This window comes from Sus scrofa, chromosome X, assembly GCF_000003025.6.
Source record: "Sus scrofa isolate TJ Tabasco breed Duroc chromosome X, Sscrofa11.1, whole genome shotgun sequence".
In the NCBI taxonomy this organism is placed as follows: Eukaryota; Metazoa; Chordata; class Mammalia; order Artiodactyla; family Suidae; genus Sus; species Sus scrofa.
The window spans coordinates 26,299,689-26,321,490 of NC_010461.5; the positions used below are offsets into that span (position 1 = coordinate 26,299,689).

General features: G+C 38.0%; 1 long non-coding RNA gene and 1 pseudogene across 2 annotated transcripts in view; one reads left to right on the forward strand and one right to left on the reverse strand.

Annotated features, from left to right (window-relative positions):
• LOC110257744 overlaps positions 1-21,802 on the forward strand; it is a 209,210-nt gene that overhangs the window by 176,613 nt on the left and 10,795 nt on the right. The gene's annotated exons all lie outside the window — the stretch shown is intronic.
• LOC100156010 lies at positions 8,829-9,326 on the reverse strand (annotated as a pseudogene).

Consider the following 21,802-nt stretch of genomic DNA (forward strand, 5'->3'; position numbering starts at 1 on the left):
CTCAAAATCTCAGTGATATAAAACATCAAGCATTTTTTTCACTCAAAGGCAGGTTGTTTTGATTGGGTCCAAACTCAATTCAGATATGCCCTTCTAGGAGGTAATAAGGGCATAATCTTCTCATGGTGAATTCCTGGAGCCCAAGAGGGAAGCCAAACCGTCAGTACACACTAAGGCTTCTGATCACATTCCATTGGCCAAGGCAAGAACATGGTCAGGAACAACATCCTTCATGATCCAGCAATCCCACTCTTTGGTATCTATCCAGAGAAAACCATAATTTGAAAACATACATGCACTCCAGTATTCATTGCAGCACTGTTTACAATAGCCAAGACATGGAAGCAATCTAAATGTCCACTGACAAAGGAATGCATAAAGAAGATGTGCTACACATATATAACAGAATACTACTCAGCCATAAAAAGACTGAAATAATGCCATTTGCAACAGAGATTATCATATTAAGTGAAGTTAGTCAGACTGTGAAAGACAAATATCATATGATATCACTTATATGTGGAATATAAAAAAAGATGCAAAGGAAATTACTTTGAGAACAGAAACACAGATTTTGAAAACAAACTTATGGTTTCCAAAGGGGACAGGTGGTGTGGGGGAAGGGATGGACTGGGGGGTTGAGATTGACATATGCACCCTGAGATATATGGAATGATTGGCCAATGAGGACATGCTGTATAGCACAGAGACCTCTACCCAATATTCTGTGATAATCTATGTGGGAAAAGAGTCTGAAAGAGAATGTATGTGTGTACATGTATCACTGAATCACATTGTCGTAAAGCAGAAATTATCACAACATTGTAAATCAGCTATACTTCAATAAAACTTTTAGGAGTTCCCATCGTGGCGCAGTGGTTAACGAATCCGACTAGGAACCATGAGGTTGCGGGTTCGGTCCCTGTCCTTGCTCAGTGGGTTAAAGATCCGGCGTTGCCGTGAGCTGTGGTGTAGGTTGCAGACGCGGCTCGGATCCCGCGTTACTGTGGCTCTGGCGTAGGCCGGTGGCTACAGCTCCGATTCAACCCCTAGCCTGGGAACCGCCATATGCCGCGGGAGCAGCCCAAGAAATAGCAGCAGCAACAACAACAACAGCAACAACAAAAATAAATAAATAAATAAATAAAATTTTTAAAATGAAAAATAAAAGATACAAACACCCCAGTGTTCATCGTAGCACTATTTACAATAGCCAAGACATAGAAACAACCTAAAAGTCCATCAGCAGAGGAATAGATAAAGAAGATGTGGTATAATAAAAGAAATAATACCATTTGTATCAACATGGATGGACCTAAATATTATCATACTAAATGAAGTTAGTGAAAGACAAACATATGATATTTATATAATGGAATCTAATAAAAAGATGCAAAAGAATTACAAAACAGAAACAGAATCAGAGATTTTGAAACCAAATTTAGGGTTACCAAAGGGGAACATGGAGGAAGAGGAGAAGGGATAATTTAGGTGGTTGGGGTTGACATATATATGGTATTATGTATAAAATAGATAGGTAACAAGGACCTACTATATAGCACAAGGTAAACTATCCAATATTGTATAATAACCTATATGGGAAAAGAATCTGAAAAGGAATGGATATATGTATATGTATAATTGATTTACTTTGTTGTACACCTGAAACTAACTCAACTTTGTAGGTCAGCTATACTCCTATAAAATTTATATTTTAAAAAAAAGAACAGCATCCTTAGAGGAAGAAGCATTCTCTACCTACAGTGGAGAGGTAAGGAGTGAATATTTACTGAATGATATATCAAATTACCATCCAAAGTAGTAAAATATTCATTATAAATCATTGGTAATGCCGCTAAGTGCTCTGATAATACAGAGAAGAGAAAGATTTTAATGATCCAGGGTAGTCTAGGAAGATTTGACAAATAAAACAACATTTTAGTTAGGTATTACAAATAGGTAAGATTTAATTAGACTCAGCGAGGAGAAGGGAGCATTCCAGGCAGGATAAACTGAATGAGCAGAGGTAGAGAGGGGGGATTGTCATGGTATAGTTCACAGTGTGTTTAAGATCAACTGAGTAGTTAGGGGGGACCAGAAAGTAGACTACGTAAGTTAGAATTTATCTTTTATCACCTCTTTAGCTATTGAAATATTTGGAGCAATTAGGTGATGTGACTCCTGACTTGACTTCTTTGCTCATTTTGCTGGTAAAACCTCCCTGCCTTGAAATATCCATCAGGATTACTTAGTTGCAAGAAAGAGAGACTAGCTCATAGCATAATAGAATAACAAGGAAAGTGAGTAAACCTGGACTGGGAAATGGAGGCTGTGTGGAAAACATGGCCACTGTCCCATCCCATTCCATAACTCCTGCAAGAGCAGTATGTGTGCTGTTAAAAAACTGGATTCAAAACTCACACCATCACCACACTTCACACTGGGACATAGAGCCCTGAGTCTTAACATCAGCATCATGGTCTCTATGGCCCCTTCAACAAGGCTAGCACTGGTGCTGCTGCTTCAACTACTGTTTATCTGCAAAATATAATCTAAGTCATGCTTACTATTGTGCACCTGTTCTGGATTTAAACTTTGGGATGGGTGTACCTAATGGGTTCTGCATAGCTCACCTATCCATATCCTAGCTGCAGAGAATGCTGGGGAAAAAATCATGTATTTAGTATTTTCAGTTTTTATACAGGAAGATAAGCCCTGATTCCCATTTGTAAGGCGGAAAAGTCTTCAAAAGGAATAAGTGGATCAGAAACTGACACTCACAGCAGAGAGGTTTGCTGGACCTTTACCTTGGAAAACTTCTTCACATTTGTCTTTAACCATTAGCATACCAACCTCATACATTCTACCTCTGAAATCCTAGAACAATTTGAATTGGAACCACTCAGATCTTTGGCTCTTGCAACTTTGACTTTTTGGAATGTGTGTGTTTGTCTCTCTAGCTAGCTTATAACCAATGTGGGAGCAGTGACCATGAATTATGTTTTTCCATATCCAAAGTGCTTATCCCTGGGAAGAGCCTCAGTGTGATTTTTATTAATTGACCGATAAAAGCAAGTGAGTGGTGAAAAAATACAGAGGGCAAACCAGTGATGACTTCCTAATGTTATAACGTCGTAGGCAAGCAGTAATAAAGATCTGAATTGTGTGTTGAAGTGGAAGGCAAGAGACAGATGCAAGACATTAAGACAATGGAGTGCTAACACCCACCAGAGAAGGCCCATGGTGTGCATGAGCCCCGCCCCCGGCTGTTCCAAATTCTAGCCTTCAGTGACATCTCAGCAGTAGCTTGGAATAGGCCATGGTGGGAATATTTACATCACATATTTCTACAGACACTACAAAGACTACAAATCCGGGCTTTTTTTTCTTTTCCCAGGAGCCAACATTGATCAGCATACCACTGAACAAAGGAAAAATAAAGATTCTCTGTACTTCTTTCATTTTTGAAATTAATATTCAGCAATTTAAACCCTTTTGTATATATGTTATCCATGTTTTTAGTATAACTCTTCCTAATGTAGATATCTAAATATGAATAATTTTATTTACCTGTAGGGGTGACAGTGTATGAGAGGGTGGATGATATGTTCATGTATTTTGTTAAGACGACTTTTTAGTTTCACTTTGGAGATACTTATAGCATATCTTAAAATGATAATCAAATAACAACTTAATAAAGTGTGCTTTAATCTTAGGAGATTAGTTAGGTAATAATGATATAGAAAAAAAAAGATTAACAACCAGAAACAAGTTCCCAACTCAGTCCTCATGCACTGCCCTGCCACCCCACTTCACCAGACAGCTTCCGTCCTTAATGTGGGTATTCTCACCTCAAAAGGGAGAAACAATGAGGCATTTAATTCTGTGGGCAAAGGACGGCCATGGCACAGCACCCTCAAATGAACACTGGTGTAAGGCAATGGAAAACAACTTCCTTCAAGTAGAAAATAATGTATGCATGTCTGTTTGAACTACATGATTCTATTACAGTTTCATAACCTTCTTGTTCAAATGTTAATGAAATGCTTTTCAGCCTGCTTTAATATTTAGGATCTGCTCAATGAAAGCTTCACGGCTAAATGTCGCATCCGGCTGTTTTATTCTCCCAGGGTTGTGTGGACCCTGCTGCCATGTGTCCATCAAATGGAAGAATGCAGAGGGGTCTCCAAATGACTCCTTTGGCCAGTGTTAAATAGCAGAATGGCAATGTTTCCCTTTGTGAAACGAAGGACGTTTGCACTTAAAAGTCTTCAAAGAAGAAATATTGAGAGCAATTTCTGTAAAAACCTTAAAATTAAATGTGTGGTTTTTCTCTATTGTGCCACATCTGGTTTCTGTAGAATGAATCTTGTTGATGCCAGTTTCAAGGTTGCTATTCTTTGTGCTTTTAAACCAAGGTCAAACGAGAGGCAGCTCAGAGGCCTTGAGATTGTCATTGACAAGGAAAATAGAAGCTTTATAGCTGGAGCACTAATTAATCACTTCTAGAAAAATAGAAATAGGAAAATATATATACAAATAAAATTCTGCATGTCAACAGCTAATAGAAAATTTACTTTATCATCTTATGCATGTAATAATATGTGTATAAACATAATTTAAGCCATGTTAAAATGTATACTCTGTAGCTAGATAAGTTTAGGGGAGAAATATAGTCTATATTATAATAACTTTCCAACTACTATATAGTCAGGTCCGCCCTTCAAGAAGCCCAAAGTTTCAGAGTTAACTCTGTCAATTAAAATCTGAATCTTTATTGCAAATATGTTTTGCTAGATTCTAATATTTCATAAGTAACTTAAGACAAAGAATGTTATTGATAGCATGTTTATATTCATTTACAGAATATAACAATATCAGAAGAATTCGCATATGAAGCATTTCTCAAAATAAGTTTTTAAGTTCAAAATTTGCACATGAAAATTAATTTGTTTCAAAGTCATAGTTTACGCATTCTGATCAGCCTTCAATAAATCTTTAACAAGCACCTATTATATACCAAGTGTTGTGAAATGCCTTTACTATAGACAAAAAATATATTTTACATATTCTTCTGAAATATATAACAGTGAAGAGTTTATTTGGAGCTTATTCACTTTTTGTTAATTGCTAAGTTGAAAGTTTGATTGGCTTTTCTGTTACCTTAGATGTTTACCTTAAATGGAAATTTAGAAATTGTTTTCAGTAAGAAATTCTATTTTATTTTAATACAATTGAGTAGCATAATGTTCCTATAAGAAAGTAGACTCTTCTAACTTAAAAAGATAACATGAGTAGGGTAATATTTCATTTAGAATGTTAAGAAACCAAGTAGTATATATGATTCATTCCTCCATTAAACAATTAAACATTTAATGCTTAAACATTGAAAACTGACTATGAACCAGGAATTGTACAAGGCTCGAAAGATATGGCAATGATCAAAAAGTCAACCATTTCTGTCTTCATGGCATTTTGGATCTAGTAAGGGACCTCATTCGCTTTTCTGACAGAATAACCTGCTGCTATGGAAAGATTTGGGAAGGTCATTCAATCCAGGATGGGGGTTCAGTCAGGGTTCCCCTCTAAACCCAAACTCAAAAGAGAGAAAAGGATTAACCAGGCCAAAGAAAACAGTGGCTTTCCAAGTATCATAAAGAGTAACTTCGGGAATGGGAAAAAAAACCTTAAAGGGATTCAAATCCATTTAGTTGTCTTGAATTTAGCATTTAGGAAAAAAAAAAAAAAAACTGGTGAGAGATAAGACTCTGAAAGGTGAAATGGAGCAATTTCACTATAGCTCTGTGTGCCCTGTTAAGGACTAGGTCATCACCCTGATGGCCGACCAAGCCACTGAAGTCTTTCAGTTAGAAATTATGATAAGATCGTGTCTCAAATGATCACTCTGCCCATGAGGTTGAGAATGAGATGTAGGACAGCAAAACTGGAGGGAGGGAGATCAGACCCTCATGGTATCAAAGTGTGAGGGGATGCTGGCCCAAACTGAGATGGTGGTAGTGGGGCTAGAAAAATGGGAGTCTGATTGGAGCAGTGATTAGTCGGTGGAATCAGCAAGATTGGAAACTGGTGGTACATGAAAAGTGAGGGTGAGCTAGGTCTAGGTCAGAGTATTTCCACCTGAGCCCTACAAATATTTTGGAGCAGATCATTCTTTATTGTTGGGGACTGTCCTGTATATTGTAATATGTTTATTAGCATCCTTGATCTCTACTCACTAAATAACAAAAGCCCTCTTCCCCAGCCGTGACAATCAAAAACGTCTCCTGGAGTAGCAAAACCACCCCTGGTCGAGAACCACTTGTCTATTCAAATGGCAGTGTTTGCCAGCCTTGGCTCCATTTGAAAATCATCTGAGAAGCTTTTAAAACACACCAGTGCCCTGCCATTGTCCATTCCCCATTAGATAAGAATCTCAGAGGAAGACCTAGGCAAGGCTATTTTCTGAAATAAAATCTGATGTGCGGCTAAGCTTGAGAGCGAGCTGCTGATATAGATAGCATTTAAATTTAAATTTCAAAACCCAAGTAGATTAACATGCTTCTGCAAAAGTTCCTGTTATGGCTCAGTGGTTAACGAACCCCATAGTATCCATGAGGACATGGGTTCGATCCCTGGTCTTGCTCAGTGGATTAAGGATCTGGCGTTGCCATGAGCTGTGGTGTAGGTCAAAAATGCTACTCAGATCCCACATTGCTATGGCATGGAGCCGGCAACTATAGCTCCAACTAGACCTCTAGCCTGGGAACCTGCCACAGGAGGCGGCCCTAAAAAGACAAACAAATAAACAAAAAAATGCTTCTGCAAACACCACAGCTTTTGTTAAATTTTAGATATTTTGAAGTAAATTTGGTTTTTGGTTTTTTGGTTTTTAAAAAATTTTTATTGGAGTGTAGTTGATTTACAATGTTGCATTAGTTTCAGATGTACAGCAGAGTAGATCAGTTATACATATTCATATATCCATTCTTTTTTCCCATGTAGGTTATGATAAAACATTGAGTATACCTTCTTGTGCTATACAGTATCTCCTTTTAGTTATCTATTTTATATATAGTAGTATGAATGTGTTAATCCCATCCTCCTACTTTATCTGTCCTCCCACCCCATGGTTTCCCCTATGGTAACCATAAGTTTTATTTTGAAATCTGTCAGTTTTTTTCTGTTTTATAAATAAGTTCTTTTGTATAATTTTTATTAGTTTTCACATATGGGTGATATCATATGATATTTGTCTGTCTTTGACATTTGAAGTAAGTTTTTAAGTGTCCTCTTCATAGTGAACATAGTATAAATGTTCTCTTGTGATTCTAATCCATAATTAAAAATATTTGAAAACATTAATATGCAACTAAAGAAAATGCCCTTAGGCATCATTGCAGTAGGAGGAGGGTGCCTAAGTCATAGTGCTGATGGCCCAAGACTATGATTCCGTTGCTGATTTTTTTTTTTTTTTTGTCTTTTTCTTTTTTAGGTCCGCACCTATGGCATATGGAGGTTCCCAGGCTAAGGGTCAAATCGGAGTTATAGCTACTGGCCTACCCTACAGCCACAGCAATGCCAGATCTGAGCCACCTCTGTGACCTACGCTACAGCTCACAGCAATGCTGGATCCTTAACCCACTGAGCAAGACCAGGGATTGAACCTGCATGCTCATTGATTCTAGTCAGATTTGTTTCCACTGAGCCATGACAGGAACTCCCCATTACTGATTTTGTCTCTGTTTTTATATACCTCAAGCAAGCTCAAGAAAGGACACTGGAGGGTCATTTACGGTTGCTACTGATGTTTCTGTATCTATTCATCTCTTTCCTTGCCCTCCCTCAGCAATCTTTATTCACTATACTCTGTGTTCTAATTTGTAGTTTTAATCAACTGTAGACTGAGAAGCGCTCTAAACCAGATTATTATAACTGAGCTAAATAATAACCAACATGGCTTTCAGGAAGAGGTTAAGAATGTCTTCAACAAAGTAATAATGTTGAATCCATGAGAAGCTTCCAAACTCTTTCTAAGAGCTTAGTATAAGACAGGTATTAAGTTCAATCAGATACCCACCCCCCTACATACACACACACAGAGGGAAAGAGAAAGAACTCATATCAGTATAGATGCAAACACATAAATAAGGCATTATCAAATCAATGTATTAAAAGAGTAATACATTTAAAAGTACATAGTTTACCCAAGAACAAAAATAATTCAACATTACAAAGTGTGAGAATGAAATACAATGTACCAAAAGAAAAAAGGAGGAAAGGCATATGATCATCTTTAATAGGTACTGAAAATGTGATAAAATTCAACAATTATTCTTGTTTTTAGAGGAGATTTAAGTTACCTATCTAAAAATACAAGACTTGCCTAAACCTATAATACAGTGAACACAGAAACATCAAAAAGGGTTGATTAAATTTGTCCCATAAAAATGGAAAACTTTTATATCACAAAAGAGAGCATAAGCAAATTTAAACAGTGAGCAAAAGACTAGGTGAAGGAGTTCCTGTTGTGGCACAGTGGAAACGAACCCAACTAGGAACCATGAGGTTGTGGGTTTGATCCCTGGCCTTGCTCAGTGGGTTAAGGATCCGGCGTTGCCATGAGCTGTGGTGCAGATCGCAGACGCAGCTCGAATCCTGCATTGCCATGGCTGTAGCATAGGCCTATGGCTACGACTACAATTCGACCCCTAGCCTGGGAACCTCCATATGCTGTGAGTGTGGCTCTAAAAAGAAAAAAAAAAAAAAGTCTAGGTGAAAGGTATTCAAATATTTTCAAAATGGGAAAGAATTTTAATCCATAATATTTGGGGGGGGGGGCATAAGAAAATGTATTACTATCCTGCTTTTACCTTCAAAACTTATGATCTTGGTCTCTCCTTCTTGCCTTTGTATAAGGCCAAAAGAGAGACATTGGCTACTTTAGCAACCTTAAAGCAGACTCCAGGAATGTCACCAACAGCATGACCTTTGCGACCAAATCCAGCAACCAGAACTTCATCATTTTCCTCAATGAAGTTCAAACAACCATCATTGGGTACAAAGGCTCTAATTCTTTTCCCAAAATTGATTAGCTGAACCCCGACACACTTCCTGATGGCAGAATTTGGCTGTTTGGCTTCAACCCCTACTTTTTCAAGCACAATTCCCTTGGCATGAGAAGAACCTCCAAAAGGGTTGGCCTTTAGGGCTGTGCCCAAATGGGCTTTCTTGTACTGTTTACCCTGCCACTTCTGGTCCCATCGGTGGCTACGGAGCTTCCCAGCAGTATGAAGACCACAACACTTGCCCATCCTGCCGGCACCACGGGCCTGAGCCCATCCATAATATTTTAAAAGTCCTAAAAACTGTAAGAAAATGACAAACATGTAACAAAAAAAATCAGCAAAGGACATAAACAGATGGCTTACCTTAAAAATCTAGGAGTTCCCTGATGACGTAGATTAAGGACCCAGTGTTGTCACTGCTGTGGCTATGGGTTCAATCCCTGGCCTGGTAATTTCCATATGCCACAGAAATGACCCCCCAAATCTAAATGGGTAGTAAGTATACCAAAAAAAGGCATAACCTCACAAGTAATTTTGACTAGTGTTATAGTATCACCTTCCCTAAAATATAGTAAATACGAATAACTTTAGAGTTTGCAAAGGTATTGGGGAAAAAGGAGCATTTTCTTACATGTTGACAGTGGGGTGATATTGTTACAGCCTTTTAAAATGCCAATTTGATAGCATTTATCAAGATTTAAAGTAAATTGAGCCTAGCAAATTCCATTCCTAATAATATTTCCTACAAAATAATCATATATGTTCCCAAAGAAATATAGATGTTTTGTGAATTGCTTTTAAAAGTGAAAATTTGGAATCTCCCCATTTAGGAACCTCAATAAAAATTATATAAGCACTGGTACATCTATGTTGTGGAATACTGGAAGACTAATTATTTAAGAGTGAGATAGATACATAGGTAAGAAGATGGAAATAGCTCCAAGATATACAGTTTAAAAAGCAAAAAAAAAAAAGATTCTGTTTTATGCTTAGTTTCTTACCCTTCCCTGCCCTGCTTCCCTCAGTAGCTTATCAGTTTCCCCCGGAACAGTTCCTTAATAAATCACTTGCACATGAATCTTCATCTCAAGGTCTGTTTCTAGGCCAACCAACCAAAGATAGACTCCTCCAGGGGTATAGTGAAATAGAAGGGAAACATTTTCACTTATCTTAAGGGGCTATTGATGAACCAGCACAAGATCTCCCTGTAAAATAAAACATTCGCCTCTCTATATAGGAAAATGACCAAAAATGTCTGTAAAGATATATAGAAAATTACGGAAAAGGAATTAGGGTTGAGGGAAGACGAAGGAGGATTTTTGCTTTTTACTCTGCATGCTTCTATATCATCTGAATTTTTTTACAGTGAGCATGTGTTCAAATATTACAAGTGTCATTAAAAAGGATGGGGGCTTTGTCACTGCCATTTTGTCTGCCTAAGTCTTCAGACTGGGTTTGGTTATACTGGGAATATGTAAAGCCTTTCCAAGTGTTATATGGGCACCAAGAACTTTAAGAAAATCAATTTCCAGATCCTAACTTACTTATGTACCCTTACTTAAATCTGATGATACTGACCTTTTCAGCCTGTCTTTGCAGAACTACAATTCTATCACTTTATTGCTCCAGCATTCTAAATATTACTATAGTACCTGTCGTCCAGAGTATTAAAATATCTTGGGTGCAAAAAAAGAATAATTGAAATATTAGCATTGCTCTTGGGAAAATAAATGAGTCTAATGACTAGGTAACAAATCCTTTAGCGTGACAGCTGGTTTCCAGTTTTTTGTTCTTAACAAAGTGGGAGTTCCTGAGTTGTCAGCTAATAGATTATTAAAATTTATTTTTGATGACATATGACTACCATGTATTTGGCATGTAATTCAGAGGAGTTAAAAGAATTAAGTGTTGGAGTTCCCGTCGTGGCGCAGTGGTTAACGAATCCGACTAGGAACCATGAGTTGGCGGGTTCGGTCCCTGCCCTTGCTCAGTGGGTTAACGATCCGGCGTTGCCGTGAGCTGTGGTGTAGATCGCAGACGCAGCTCGGATCCTGCGTTGCTGTGGCTCTGGCGTAGGCTGGCAGCTACAGCTCCAATTCGACCACTAGCCCGGGAACCTCCATATGCCGCGGGAGCGGCCCAAGAAATGGCAAAAAGACAAAAAAAAAAAAAAAAAAAAAAAGAATTAAGTGTTACACCTTTAACAAAATTCCTTCTCTTCCCATGTACTTATTTATATGCAGGTTTATCAGTATTTATATCTAGAAAAGCAAACAATAGAAATAGACTTGATGTTGAATTCTATCTCTTTATGGAATTAACATTCATCCAGAAATATAAATGAATTAAGAAAAAAACCTTAGCCATTTCATCAAGCAATGCACTTGTAGCAAATATTTACTTTTAGTATTTAACAATTATTTATCAAATCATGTACTATATTTCTAGTGTTTTGGTTAATTGTGTTTTAATAATAATTGAGAGATGATCAAATAAGAATTTTTTAAACCCAAAGATTAATGATCATGGGAATTTTAAAAAATTAACTTTGATTTATACATATATTTTTGCATTGGAGAAATATAGAATAAAATTATGTGATAGAGATGGAATTAAAATTCAAGGGAAAAAGGAAATAGTGAAAGTTCCTACTGTTACAAAAGAAGAGATTATGCTTTTATTTTTTAAATGATAATGCTTGGTATCAAATAACTATGATACTCTAATAGTATGATAGTCTCCAGGATCTATTTGTTTCTGAGAATGATGTAATAGCCTTATTTCTAAATGTGTACATAGTGGTAGCTAGCACATTTTTATTAAAGTGAGCATTATTTTGTATTCAGAGCAGTGTTCCAGAAGGTGGGGCTTGTAGAGTTCCGAACTCTGCAGAAATAAAGTTTGACTCTGTGACATTTTGGAGAAGGAGAATTCCATCAAGTTATTTTAGTCAGTGCCAAGAAGGAACAGTCTCTTCTAGAATGTGAGCTCTTCAGAAGACAGGTTTAGGTACCAAGCTGACCCTGCTAAGCCATGTTTGAAGTAGCAGTTTGTAGCAGTAAAGGGGCATGAAATAGCTGAAGAGGTTAGGAGGAAATGTCTTCAGAGAACATTCTGCTCTTGAAATCAGTAAAAGCATCTACTTTCTCTGACCAGTAATTCATGACCTTTAGAATCTGCTTCTTGAAACTTGGCCGATCTTTCATTGAGTGCTTTGAACCTACTCTTCATTTTGTTAACTTCTGAAAAGATTGTTACTGATATTTGGTAGAATGATGAAATTAGGATTCTTTTAGTGCTTTTATGTTGAAATAATTGTATTTAAAAACTCAGATAGGCATTCCCTTAGGAATCTAAAAATTGTCACCCTAGTTCACTTGGTACCTGGACAACCAGCAGAGGAACTTATTTCTGATAGCTGTTTCTAAAAATGTTCGGAGATCAAATGTAAAAGCTTAGGTCCACCAAGGGGTAGGAGGGTGGGAGTGGGAGGGACTGGGAGTTTGGGGTTAGTAGGTGCAAACTATTGCACTTAGAATGGATAAGCAATGTGGTCCTACTGTATAGCACAGAGAACATCCAGGCTCTTAGGATAGACCATGATGGAAGATAATATAAGAAAAGGAATGTATATGTATGTATAACTGGGTCACTTTTCTGTACACCAGAAATTGGCACAGCATTGTAAATCAAGTATACTTTAATTTTAAAAAAAGCCTAGGTCGGAGTTCCCGTCATGCGCAGCAGAAATGAATCCTCTAGGAACTATGAGGTTGAGGGTTCGATCCCTGGCCATGCTCAGCAGGTCAAGGATCCAGCGTTGCCCTGAGCTGTGGTGTAGGTCACAGACATGGCTTGGATCTGGCGTTGCTATGGCTGTGGCGTAGGCCAGCAGCAACAGCTCTGATTAGACCCCTAGCCTGGGAACCTCCAATGTCGTGGGTGTGGCCCTAAAAAGACAAAAAAGACCAAAATAACAATAATAATAATAATAAAATTAAGTAAAATAAAATAAAAAATAAAAAAAGCCTAGGTTGACACAATAGCCTCAATCCCCTCCATAATGACTAATAGTTATTGAGCACTTAGTATGTATCAGGCACTGTGCTAAGCACTTCACACAGAATATGTCATCCTGATGCCAACCCATGTGAAAGGTACTTTTCTATTTCTTTCTCACAGATAAAGAAACTTAGACCCAGAGTACTTAAGTAATTTGCTCCAAGTTACTCAGCATTAATACCCAGCATGTCAACTTGTATTTAAATGACAAATCTGGGATTTGCACATGCTTGCCATGCTGTTGATGGCTGAACCAGGTTATTTCCATTTCCATTGCAATTTATTATCCACTAGCAGCTCTCAGGATAATTCATTTTATAAATATATTCTCTAGGAGCCATGGTGTAGATTGATACTTACAAATAATTATTGTAGTTAATGTTTGACTGTTGCAAATAGTAACCTGAGCTTCCTGTTTTGTGATTTTAATTTTCAAGCATGTACAAATCAGTAGTCTTTTTCTCTTCCTGTCCTCATTTTTCCACGGTGAGATTGCAGGGAGAGGAGGACATGGTCCTATTAATAAAAATGAAAGAATTGATCAGAGACACCTTCACAATTCAAGTTTAACATTTTGTTTATTATTTTAATTATTTTTATTTTTTCCATTATAGTTGGTTTAGTGTTCTGTCAATTTCTACTGTACAGCAATTTCACATTATTTAAAAATTTGCTTGGAAAAGGCAAATGACAACTACTCCAAAATTCTACCCTCAGGTCAGGAAATTAGTACACATCACCCATGCAGTTTAAAAAATTGTCATGGAGTTCCCCCTGTGGCTCAGCAATAATGAACACAACTAGTATCCATGAGAATGCAGATTCCATCTCTGGCCTCACTCAGTGGGTTAAGGATCCAGCGTTGCCGTGAGCTCTGGTGTAGGTCGCAGACATTACTCAGATCCTGCGTTGCTGTGGCTGTGGTATAGGCAGGCAGCTGTAGGTCCAATTTGATCCCTAGCCTAGGGACCTCCATATGCCACGGGTACAGCCATAAAAAGCAATAAGCAAATAAATAAAATAAAAAAATAAAAAATTGTTGCGAAAGAAAAAAGCCAAGAATTAATTGTGATAAAGCTGATGAGGTTTACCACAAATTGGTGTTAACAACAGTATGGCAAAAATGCAGGGTCCGTTCAAAACTGATTCTATATTTTGAAGAATTCCTATTACAACATAAGCTTTGGAAGGACCAAGGTGCATCTGTTTCATACGTGATATTTTCCTAGCTTTTAGGACAGGGTCTTGTACATAGTAGATCCTCAGTATGTATTTGACAAGTTAACTCATCCCTCTTATGTATTACTATACTAAAAAATGACAATCATATTGGTTGCCAGAATATGGTGTTATTTCATTATTTCTCATTACTGAATATTATTATACAGAATAGTGATAGCCTCTAAACAATGATACCGTCATGCTTACCACTTCCTGCTTGTCTGAGATCGCAAGATGGCTCTGGCATTGCCAAAAGAAAAATTAAACAGAGCTTGTCTCTACCATCCCCCACCCCCTCCTCCACAATATCTTACTACTCAGAGCACAGCCCCCAGGCTGGTCCCAGGCTGTGAATTGTTTGTTGCCTGTTCACAAGATTAGGTACAAAAACTGAAGAACAAGCAAATAAAAGCCTTTATACCAGTTTTACGTTGCTGAAACATCTAAGAATTTTTTACGATTTACAAAAATATCAGACTTTGGTGAATCCACAATTTAAAACAAAAACACTCTTTTCCTGGTTCTTGTGTACCAGCAGAGCCAATGTGAAATACAGGCTGGATGGAAGCAATCTCTGTTTTTGTGACTTAAATAGAAAGAAGGCGGTCCATCCCGCTGTATAAACCACACTCCATTCCAGACCATTATTTTAACATAACTCAGCTTTGAGTACCAAAGTCTTTTGATGTTTGAGAAACCCCTTACTAAGGGCAAATATCTCTAGTGGATATTTTGTTTACATCTATGCTTAACACTTTCACCAGCACCTTCTACCTTGGCATAATAAAGGGGGAAAAGGACAAGTCGGCTGATACTGAAGGTGCCTAGGAACAGCCTTGAGTAACAGTCATAGTAGTGATAGTGATTTCTTTAGTCCTCAAAATATGGCAACTACGAAATTAAAAGCTGCTGCTGTTGTACAGTCCCCATATGTTGCAATGGCCCATGATTTCTGTCTGAGTAGTAGTTGAATAACTATAATTTTAATTTTTCCTAAGGTAAAAGATTATTTGTAGATGAAATTCAACCAGTAATTTGTTCTAATATGTAACTTTGTTTAAATGATACTGTTGACTTCGAAATATCTTTAAATAACTCCACTTTATCAGTTAGATATTACCACCCAAATGCAACATAGCAAAACATCCTGAAACTCAGTGGCATTAAACAAACATGATTTCTCCTTGCTCACACCTTTGCACTTTGGCTGAGGGCTAGCTGATAGGGTTTGGCCTCAGGTGGGCTTGGTGCTATACCACACATTGGGTTTGGGTGAGCTCCATATGGCCTTCATCTCCTCCTTCTCGTAGTCCAAAAGCACAGAAGGGTGGGTAGAAACACAGATGCCTCTTAAGGCACTGTCACTTCCCCTCACATTTCATAGGCCAGGACAAATTACATGGCCAAGGCTGGAAAGAATGCTCTGTGTCTAATGGGAGTAACTGAAAAATCACATGGATAAGGGAATGGATATGAGTAATGATGACAAATTGAAAAACAACATATCTGGAGTTCCCATCATGGCTCAGTGATTAACGAATCCGAATAGTATCCATAGGGATGCGGGTTTGATCCCTGGCCTTGCTCAGTGGGTTAAGGATCCAGCGTTGCTGTGAGCTGTGGTATAGGTCACACACACAGCTCGGATCCCACATTGCTGGGACTGTGGTGCAGGCCAGCGGCTACAGCTCCAATTTGACCCCTAGCCTGGGAACCTCCATATGCCAGGGGTGCAGCCCTAAAAAGAGCAAAGCAAGCAAGCAAGCAAGCAAGCAAGCAAGAAAGAAAGAAAGAAAGAAAGAAAGAAAGAAAAAAAGAAAGAACAGACAACATATCCAATAAGAGTCTTACCAGGATTTTTTTTTTCATGAAGCCGAGGACTGTGTCTCATATATTTTCCACTGTGATTTTTGCTGTGTAAAAAGCCTCCCCTAAACTTGGGGGGTTAAAACAACAGTCACTTATTAGCTTCTGATTACATGATTTGATTTAAAAATTTGGGCTAGGTTCAGTTGGGCAGTTTTTCTGCTGGTCTCCTCTGAGCTCACTCAAACAGTTATAGTCAGATGGCAGGTTTGCTATGGGCCAGTTGGTCTGGGATAGTCTCACTCACATGCCTGGCAGTTGGTGCTAGTGGTCAGTTTGTGCTGGACTATTGGCTGGAGTGTCAAGGGTAACAGCTCTATATATCTCCAGCAGTCTAGTGTGGGTTTATTGGTTTATTCACATGTTGGAAGTTCAAGTTTTCTAGGACCAGCAAGAGAGAGCAAGCTCTATTGCATAGAAGTTTGTTTTTTTGTTTTTGCTGTTTTGTTTTGTTTTCTTCCTTTTTCAGCCCTGGAAGTGTCCAGGCTAGGGATCCATCTGAGCTGCAGCTGCAACCTACACCACTGTGCTGGGCCAGGGACCAAACCCACACCTCTATAGCAACCTGAGCCACTGCAGTCAGATCCTTAACCTGCTGTGCCACAGGGGAAATTCCTACACAGATGTTTTTAAAGCTTCTGCCTGTGTCACATCTTCTATCATAGCATTGGCTGAAGGAAGTCATATAGCTATGTCCACATTCAGAATACACAAAGGCACAGATAGAGACTGTGAACAAATTGTGATCTGTTACTCCAATAGTCTTCCAGACCTGGCACTGTTCCTGATACCTCACAGGCACTCAGTAATATCAGTGGAATAAGTGAATACTGATTGTTTGCCTATTATATTTTTGATTATCAGTTATAGACATTTAAAATCTTCCAGATTACTATTGAAACATTACTAATATATTGATCTCTACCAAAGTCAAGCTTCTAGTGATATGCTTTTCACTATTGGAGGCATGCTTTTCAGATTTCCAGATGCCATGATGTTTGAAACTAATACAGTGACTTATATAATACAAATCCAAAATATTGGGTTGGAACAAATGATATTTTTAAAAAGAGAATTAGTAAATCCTGCACTTAGGTATCAAAAATTTATTTGTAAAGTTTAGAATGTCCAAAAAAAAAAGGAGTTCCTTGGTGGCTCAGTGTGCTAAGGATCTAGCATTGTCACTGCTGTGGTACAGGTTCAATCCCTGGCCCAGGAACGTCTATATGCCTAAGTCACAGCCAAAAAAAAAAAAAAAACAAATTAAATTTAAACTGGAAGACCACATTTGGCTTCAGGGCATTTGAAAAAGATGTTTGGTTTTAGATAATCCTGAGTTCGGTTGACGTTCATAATAGAATATGTACAGGGGTTCCTGTTTTGGCTCAGCGGTAACAAACCCAACTAGTATCCATGAGGATGCGGGTTCAATCCCTGACCCCACTCACTGGGTAAAGGATCCAGCATTGCTGTGAGTTGTGGCGTAGGCCACAGACTCAGGTCTGATGTTGCTGTGGTTGTGGTATAGGCCAACAACTACAGCTCCAATTAAACCCCTAACCTGTGAACTTCCATATACCACAGATGTGGCCCTTAAAAGAAAAAAAAATATGTCCAGTAAAAAACATAAAAAGGCAATTTTTAGCCTACATAGATAGATATATAGTATTATAATCATGAAGCCTAATAGTACTGGTAAGAATATCACCCAAACCTCTCATGCATTGTTAGATGCTCCATCTAAAAAACTTTCACCTATTAGAATGTATCTCAAGAAAAGCAGCTAAGATGGTGAATGATGTGGAAATCATTCTACACGAAGAAAAGTTGAGAGACATACAGGTATTGGAGAAACATAATATTGATCTTCAAAGTCTGAAGATTATCTAATGTGGAAGAAAAAAGCAGTTAACCTGTGATGTTCCAGCTGTTTCTTAGAACCAGTAGCTAGAAACTTATAGGAAGGCAGATATTTGCTCAACACAAGGCCTAACAATTAAATACAAATAAAATGGAACACCTAGTAAAGAATGAGCTTCCCTAACTGAAAGTATTCAGGCAGACACTGTTTGGTCATCTCTCAGAGATGTTGCCAAAATTTTTTTTTTTAATTTGGAAATAAGGTTGATCTAATGTCATTTAAGTTCCCTACCAGATTCAAGGTTGCATCTGGTGCTTTGTATGTATAGATGAAAGAAAAGGTTTGGGAAAGGAGGGATGTTGGAAATATTAGAAAAGACCCAGTAGTTTTGATGGTATATGAATTAGAGTAATAATGTTTCAGAGTATCAGGCTGAAGAGAAAAGAGTCAAGGCTATTTTTTAATGGAAACTGATAAATATGGAAACTGATAAATATTGCGAAAATGCTAGTCAAAAATTAATTTCAAATAAGGAAAGCAAAAATAAATTATTTTATTTATTTATCTGAAAATTTCTCAAGAGTTCCCATTGTGGCTCAGTGGGTTAAGGATCCAGCACTGCCTCAATCCTCACCCTAGGTCACAGATGCAGTTCGAATCCGGTGTTGCCATGGCTGTGGTGTAGGCCCTAGCTGCAGCTCCAATTTGACCCTGATTTGACTCGTAGATTCCATATGCCACAGGCGCAGCCCTAAAAAGAAAAAAAAAATAGAAAATTTCCATTTTAATTATTTTCTGTATAAATTCTATTGTTAACTACGCATGAGTTTGCCCTATCCTTCCCAGAAAACATTAGGGTTTCTTTTCTTTGTTTCCCCTTCTCTCAATGTAGTGATTTTTAATCCTTTTATTACAGTTATATGCATACATTTATTTTTAAATTGTAAAACCATTTTTATACTTCCACTGATTAATTCTGTCTCTGTGGCTGTGGTTTGTAAAATCCTGCTTTTCTGTATCTTGAAGTAGAAACAAAACTGCTCTCTGTGATGTTAAGCACAAAGAATAAAACAAGTAAGTTCTGTTCACTGTCAAGATTTATCTGTTTCAAATTTTTCTAAAGCACAAAGCATTATTAATGAAGCACTTAACATTAAACTCCCAACAGCCTGCTGTAAAACGACAACAGTAATCCACCAGATAAAGAGAAACATGGGAAATAGTTTTCAACAGGAGCATGGGAGGGATTTATGTATTTTTAAGAGAATTTTTTAGGTTTCAGTTTCCGTTATTGTATCAGAGACATGAAGAAGGGGGAACTTTTAAGTTGTTTCAAAAAGTTTGGAAAATGATTGAGTAGGTATAGAAATGAGTAAGAGTTAGTGTGACTGGGTGAGAGCAAATTTTCTTATTAAATTTGCAAGCTGAACCTCAGAAATCCAAAGGAAGTTCAGCAGTAAAAACCAGCAATATCATCTTGCCCATTACTGGTCCAACTGCAAGAAGGGGACCATGCCAGGAAAGAAGGCTGTCAGTGAACTCAGATTAGGAACCCACTTTGTTAGCAGAAGAGTTGGAGGGATCTATCCAGACTCTCCCTAATAGGAACTGAGTTAATGCCAAAACCTGTAAAGTAGAAGGGGAGGCTGCATTTTGAAATGATAATCATGCCTTTTCAGTTCAAAAGAATGTGTATGAGAAGCTATGAGGGGTGTCTTTGTGAACAAGAAGCAACAGAATAAAGAACAGGAATCCTTTGGTATATATGATGTTAGAAGCACATCAAAGTCTTCAAAGATCACATTGCACATTTATCATTTTGCATTTCATAGGTCTTCATTCACATAGATGATATAGCTTATATGGAATCTTAATGTTTTTGGAAGTGGACTGGACTAAGCCCAACCAAATCTTGAGCCTTATCCCTCTCATGACCAAAGACAGGTATGTGAGATGGCTGACTGTGGTTTAAAATAGTATTTTTTTGGAGTTCCTGCTGTGTCACAGCACGTTAAGGATCCAGCCTTGTCTCTGCGATGGCACAGGTTCAATCTGTGACCTGGCACAGTAGGTTAAGGATCCAGCATTGCTGCAGCTGTGGCATAGGTCGCAGCTGGGGCTCAGATTCAATCCCTGTCCAGGAACTTCCATATGCCGCAGGTATGGCCAAAAAATAAATTAATTAATATAATTAAATAGTATTTTTTCCATGAAACCTTATCTCTCCATTTAAAAGACTCATTGACCCCAATACAAATCATAATGTTAACACAAGTCAACAGATACAGAGCTTGTAGAAATATTACCCATTTCAATAAAGATTAGCCTCATATGAAGGATTTTTTGCCACAAAAATAAGTTTTTTGCTAAAGAATCAGATTACTTTATGAAACTGCCAGAATTTTAAGTTGAAGGATTAACATGATTATCACACTGGGCACCTTCCATTTGTCCAGGGTACCCACTCTTCCCCTGCTGCGACCCAGGAGGGTCTCAGATGAACTGCATCAGTGGGCTTTGCTTCCCTTTAGTTTCAGGTTGTTTGGTCACTAGAGGGTACTGGAAGGAAGGAGGTGAAGAAGTGAGAGAATTCAGTCCCCTGGCTCCCTCTCTGCCCAGTCACCTAATCTTGGCTACTTTTCTCCAGCAAAGACCAGAGCTCCCATTACCCTTCTGCCCTCTCCACACTGCCTTCTTTGACTCCAAGTCCCAATAACAGTTCCCTTCCCTCACACCTTAAGGCTTAAGGGTGGTAACAGCATTCATTACTTACTAGCCCTGGAATATTTCACACCTTTTGTAGCTTTCCTATTTTCTGTCTAATCATTTGTAAATGTATTTATTAAACTATTTCCAAATGACCCAGGATTGGTGATGCCGGTCCACACTAAATGATTTAAATACCTAGCGAATTTACTAATATATGGGGAACAGAGACCATTCATAAGAAAGTGAAACTTTTATACTTGGGTTTTCTTACTGAGTGATTTCTATAAGAAATAATAGGAGTTCCCTTCATGGCTCAGTGGTAACAAACCTGGCTAATATCACTGAGGATGTGAATTCGATCCCTAGCCTTGTTCAGTCGGTCAAGGCTCTGGTGTTGCAGTGAGCTGTGATGTAGATTGCAGATTTGACCCCTAACCTGGGAACTTCCACGTGCCATGGGTGTGGCCCTAGGGGAAAAAAAAAAATTGAAAGAAATCATAGCTAATGTTTACTGAGAGCTTACTCTATGCCAGAAACTGCTCTGAAGAATATACGTGTTAAGTCGCATAACCTCACAATTAAACCTGTGAAGGTGATATGACCATTATCCATATTTGTACCAGAAGATTAAATGACTTTCTCATGTGACATTATGATTTATAATAAGAAATATGAAATATATATATTTCATCTCTGTCCCTGTTTCTGGCACAGAGCTCCTAAAACCTTTGGAATTTCCTAAGTGACAAGAGCAGGATAAAGGTGTGTTGATATTCTTAACAAATCTGTTTTGACCACACCTGAGTTTATGTTAATGAGGTAACTTAAAAAGCACCTGTGAATGAGGGCTGGTTGCCAAGGGAACCAACCTTGTGGTGGGAGGGTTTTAATTTTCAATCCCATCCCCTTGACCGCTGAAGAGAGGAGGACTGGAGGTTGAGTTCAGTAACCAATGGCCAATTATTAAACTAACCATATCTATGTAATAAAGCATCCATAAAAACCCAAAAGGATCAGG